This window comes from Pyrus communis, chromosome 2 (genome assembly GCF_041283825.1).
Source record: "Pyrus communis isolate YQ-2024b chromosome 2, ASM4128382v1, whole genome shotgun sequence".
Classification (NCBI taxonomy): Eukaryota; Viridiplantae; Streptophyta; class Magnoliopsida; order Rosales; family Rosaceae; genus Pyrus; species Pyrus communis.
The window spans coordinates 14,280,943-14,286,974 of NC_142566.1; the positions used below are offsets into that span (position 1 = coordinate 14,280,943).

Consider the following 6,032-nt stretch of genomic DNA (forward strand, 5'->3'; position numbering starts at 1 on the left):
AATGAAGTTTGCATACAATGTGAATATAAGCACTCCCTCGTCCTAAGCACATTATTGTATCTGTATTACTCTTTTGTTATGAGCTTTCCTACTTGATCAACTTTGGGAAATAAAAAAATACTTTTGAAGTGATAGTCGACACTAACTTAATTTAAACTACATAAAGAGATTCGAACTCAAGTGCAGAAAAAAAAACACACGCTTCCAACCGTGGCTAAACTCAAGCCTGGAGGAAAGGATTCAAATGTTAAATAAGGAAAGTGTGCTACACAGCGTGTCCCTTTCAGCACCTCTCAAGCACCAGACTCATTGTCATGTTGTCAGTATAATAGGTGTGGTGCGCTTGGGCTACTACGTCGGCCACGCAGATGAGCTGCTCTTTGTCATGTTGTTTGAGTATAATAAATAGGCGGGGAACGCTTGGGGTATTTCGGCGACACAAATCTGAGGCGTATGGCTGTGGGACGAGCTATTTAGGCCTTGTTGTGGGTGCCGGCCGTACAGAGTTTTTAGAAAATTTCTTCCTGAAGTGTACGGGCATGTCAATAGCTTCGACAATTCCACCACAACATCGGTAGTGTGTGGTGGTTTCGAAAATGATCATCAAATCTCTGCTACAAACATAATTAACTGCGATGTTCTGTTGGGTTTCTTATGATATGGGTTCATTCGCCCTAAACCCTAGTTCACCAAAAATCAGCGAGATGTAATGGAATTATAGCACTGGTGGTCTAGAGCGTTTTATCTTTGCATCCGATGTCCTATGTTCAATTCTCTCTTCTCCAGTATTGCTTTTATCGAAAAGGAAAAAAGAAATATTCACCAAAAAAATTAGGCCAATCATAGGAATTTTTTTCCCAACTTAATTATTTATTGCAAAGCCACCAAAACATAAAGATCAAAACTAAGTTCATAAGAATTTAACCATGAATCGAGACTCTCTCCCAATCTCGTAGTCTAGAGTTGACAGATCAAGAAATTTAGACCACTCATTCAAAATCCTACAACCCCCATTAGTCCATTTCATGGCTCACCTCATACAGACCAAGGGTCCGGATCTCTCTCCCTCTCTCTTGAATGGTCCAAATTTCTCGATACGTTGGTTCCAGATTGCGAGATCCAGAGAGGACTTGAATTCTCTAACCATAGCTAATATTTAACCCAAGGGTGAATTTTATACCTTGAGATCAGCTAAGATTTAGAGGGGCCTGCACAATTGTGAGGCGAAACAAACAGAAGGGATAGTTGACACTACCTTAGTTTAAACTACATAAAGAGATTTGAACTCGAGTTCAGAAGAAAAGCACAGAGTCATAAGTGTGTGGTGGTTTTGAAAATGATCATCAATCTCCGCTACAAACATAATTAACTGAGATGTTCTGTTGGGTTTCTTATGGTATGGATTCATTTGGCAACAATTTTTTAACATGGGAGAGTATTTTATGTTGGTGGAAAGAAGACATTTTTATCGTGACCAAAGAAAGACATTTCACGATTAATTCGTTAGACTATAACTGTAAGCTTAAGTATATGTTCTTGCGACAACTTTGTGACAAAAACCTTTTTGAAAATGATGATCAATGCGACTACATTGATCGATTTGAAACGTGATGGACTGATGACATACACAAGCATGAAGGACCGTCTGTAATTTGAGAGTCATCCATACAACTTGAACCCCTGGAAGAAAAAGAAAAATCTATGTAAATCCCAAAGGAGAACCAATTAACATTCACCCAAAAGATGTAATGTCCTCAGTTCACCAATTAACATCCACCCAATCATAGGAATTTTTTTCCTTCATTGCAAAGCTACCAAAACAAAGAGATCAAAACTAAGTTCATCATAAGAATTTAACCATGAATCGAGATCTGAAAGATCTCGTAGTCCAGAGTTGACAGACCAAGAAATTCAGACCACTCATTTAAAATCCTCACCTCATACAGACCAAGGGTTCGTATCTCTCTCTCTCCCTCTCTTGAACGATCTGAATTTCTCTATTTGTCGGCTCCAGATTGCAAGATCTAGAGAAGATCTGAATTCTTTAACCATAGCTAATATTTAACCCAAGGGTGAGTTTTCTGCACACCCTGAGAGCAGCTCAGATCAGTCAGGTAAGAGTGGAAAAATACAAAACAATTATTGCATAACTGCATTTGTAAGATTTAGAGGGGCCTACACAAATGTGAGGCAAAACAAACAGAAGGACAGTACAGGACATCGAAGTATACATGCATGCATATATGATAACCAAAACGAGACAATACAAAAGTTGCAAGTTGTAGCCAAACCAAAACCCTAAACATATAAATTGCACACAAAAGGTGCCCGGATATCTATTTTGTAGTGTCATCACGGACACAGATAGAGACAAAATCAGGGAAGATGTACAGATGTTGTTATCCCATGCAAAAGTAAACATTAACCTGAAAGCTAGAGTTTATGTTCATAAATGTTTAGAGATACCAGACAAAGTCTAACCCCCCAATCTCTGGCAGTCCACAAGATCTGAAATCTTATTATCCCATCGAAAGTTAGAACTGTAAGCCGATAGGATTGTGACAAATAATAGACATAATTATAATTCATCATTTAGTTATCTGATTGTCAATATGAGTATGAAATATTATGTTATCAAACTGGCGTTATGATCAAAAGATAATAAGTGTCACACATGTCAAAGTGTTTAGTAAAAGAAAAATAGAGTAAAAGGGATTTAGATAGTTTGAAAACATTACTTAACCATAATACGAGAATGGAACGTCATGTTATTAGATTGTTAATCTTGTCAAAAGTCAATAAGAATTTGACATGTTAAACTATATAGTAAGAGGAACGATATCGTCAAGAGCACTTTCCAATGTAGGATAAATTCCAAAAATAACTAAATATATTAGCTACGCTTTCTCAACGATCTCAAGGCTATGTTGTACATAGGTGGTACTTTTCCTGTTCCTGTCTTCACATTGACAAGCTTTACTTTCCTTACCTTGAGAGGCTCTGATCTGATCATCTTTTCCCTAGTCTTTAAGAAAGATGGCCTTCCAAGCTTGATGAGGAGCGCTTGACGAAACGCAAGAGAGTTTCTGTCCTCATCTTCGCAATTAGACAGCGCCTCGGACATCTCTCCGAAGTCGTAAGAACGCGACGCGCTCTCATTCTCCATAACAAGGGAGTTGCTGCAATGATAAACTACCTCATTGTCGAGGGAGTTGTGTGCTAAATGTAGAGCCTCAGATAGCTTGGTAAAGTCGTAGCAGGAACCAGCCTCGTGCTGCCTAATGGATTGATCGGTACTGTCAGAAGATCGTCCTTTAGGTTGTGGCTTCATGAAGTAATACTTGATCAATTTCAAAGTGCCAACCCTACTATAATCAAAGTACTAAATTAGATGACCAAACAAGAAGATTCCAATATACCAAGATCAAAATTTAGTGTACCTAGGTAGATGCAGAAGATGAAAAATGGAGTGCAAATATCAGGGTTACAGTTTCGTGGACTTACCTCCCGATCGTACGATGCCAAACGGAGACGATTTGCGATCTGTGTCGCTGGTCTTGGTGACCGGCTACTGTCGCCGACAGCAGCCAAAAAGAGAGATCTCGTTCTCGATCGCTACCTTGAGCAGTTCAGCGTTCACTCCCTGTCTTCTCCGCGCCCCTGCGGCGGCTTTACGGGTAAGGGGTTAATAATATATTAGGCCAAATATTTTCGCGATCTTAGTGGGACGCTACTTTTAAATAGATCCTGGTGAAAAAACTGTTAAGGTGCTTTTGTTAAGTCGAATTATTTTGAACTATTATTGTTAGGGGGTAACTTGACTTAAACTAAGCAGAGTAGTATTAGTAAGGTTTTTTAGTACAACGTCGGATTAACAACATAATAACTTACAAACTCATAAATTATATTATTTAATCCATATTTATTAATATTTTATTATTAGTTTATCTTTTTATTTTTTCTAGAATCATCTACTCTATACCTCTTTTCTTCCACCCACTATCTCCCTCACCTCTTTTCTAGAATCATCTATCTTTTTCTCTTTTTCTTCCTTTCATCTATTTTCCTCCATTTCACGTTTTTACAGAATTATTTTCGTTTCACAATGGCACCGTCGCTTCTTTGTTTTGAATTTATGTGGAGGATTCGTCTACAGGTGCATCTAGGAGTTTTGTTGTTGTTTTTGTTTTGAATTTTTGGGTTGGATTTTGAGATTTAAGTGGAGGGTGGGGGTGGGTTTCAGATCTAGGCATGGGTGAGGGTGTTGGAGCTGTAAACGACAAAGACGTGCAAACAATGTTGGAGACGGGATTAGTAATCCCATGCATTTTGATGGGTCTGGCTAAGGCGACTTAGCGATGCCTTTAGTCGGACTGAGTCCGACTTAATTCCATTTAAATTAGTTCGTGCAATTACCAAACACGTATTAGTAGGCTTAACTAAGCCAATCCCCTCCAAGGAAACTTAAGGAGGGTAAATAAACACGCCCTTAATTCCTGTGGTGGAGTTCATTGTCAATGGTAGCCCAAAACAAATTTGTCAAAATTCCATCCACATGCAGGAGTAAAAGATCATTCCAATTTTTTTTTCTTTTTTGAATTTTTATTTATTTATGTATATGAAAAATAAGAGCCCCAAAACGGTGCAGCATTTCAAAATGCCAAAAATGGCCCTTTAGTTCTTTCACAATCAAAACCAACAAAATCTATATATATAAAGTGAGAGCCCAAAATGGTAAAGCAATTCAAAATTTTGAAAATGTCCCTATATACTTACTTCACAATCAAGACCAAAAAAATTTAAAAAATAAGGATAAACTGGTAAAAAACTATAACTGAATAAAAACACTATATTGAAAAAAACCTCTCGCATGTGCGTGAGCGTATGATGACCCGTCCCTAATTTTACATTTTTATTAATTTTAAAAGTGTGAATTGACGAAAATTCCCTAAAGGCAAGGATTTTGACTTCCGTTGACTATCGTCTAGAGAAACGTATGACTTATTCTTTTGGCGTATTTGCGTAGTACTCGATGGTACGAACGCATATGCAAAAGCTGTTTGCGAGTCCAAATTATAATGGTATAGTTACGGACATTTGAAATTGGTTACTTACACTTTAGATTATAAATTATTTGAATTCCCACCTTGTGGGAAAGAAGCCCAATCAATTTTAAGCAAAGTATAAGGGACCAATCAAATTAAAGGGTAAGGACCAATCAGAAATCAGGAAGAAAAAAAATAAGAACAAAAAAAAAAAAAAAAGGGAAGCTCCAGCCTTCCCGTCGGTCCATACACCCGCGCACCACCCAACCCAAATCCAGTGAATTTCCTCTATTTTTCTTGTTGATCACCACCATCCATCACATGCAAATCACTCATGTGGCTTCCCATCCACCATCTCAGCCCAAAAACAAAGAGTTTTGGTTCCAATTTCATGAAGACCGACGCACGGCTTCGTGGGTACTAGGCGGCAATCCACACCTATTTTTGAAACACTTTCCTTCAATCAACACCACCAAAACACTTCTCTAGAGGTCAGGAACAAAGCCCAAATGGTTTTAGGGGCGATGCGGTGGTGTTGCGGATCGATCGAATTGAAGAACACCCAAATTCTAGGGTTCCGGTGGGTTCTTGGCGATTTGAAGCTTTTCTCAGCCAAATTGGACTTGGCCACAGGTATGAAACTTGCTCTACTTGTTGAGATCTCCATTCCTGTAAAATTTGAGAATTTTTAGAAATAATGGAATTTTCCGGCGAGTCGGGGCGGCCGACCGCCATGCACGGCGGCGTGTGATCACAACTATTGGGCCGAGACACCCCAACGTGATCTCCTCTCTCTCTAACAATGTGTGACAATAAGAAGAATTCTGTTAGGTTATATAATTTACCCACATCAAAACAATTAATCACCTCTCAAAAAAAAAAAAAAAAATCAAACTCTACAATACACACAAAAATCGCCAATTGCAAAACAGTGTTATACACATGAAGTTCCAAAATTACAAAACAATAAAATTGAACAAAAAATTA

At 38.2% G+C, this 6,032-nt stretch overlaps 1 long non-coding RNA gene across 1 annotated transcript; it reads right to left on the reverse strand.

Annotated features, from left to right (window-relative positions):
* Positions 1 to 2,715: 2,715 nt before the first annotated feature.
* On the reverse strand, positions 2,716 to 3,792 carry LOC148698611 (uncharacterized). Its single transcript, XR_015955724.1, has 2 exons — positions 3,505 to 3,792; positions 2,716 to 3,365 (listed from the first exon to the last, which is right to left on the reverse strand). It is a non-coding gene; the product is annotated as an uncharacterized LOC148698611 (long non-coding RNA).
* Between the last annotated feature and the right edge of the window lie 2,240 nt (positions 3,793 to 6,032).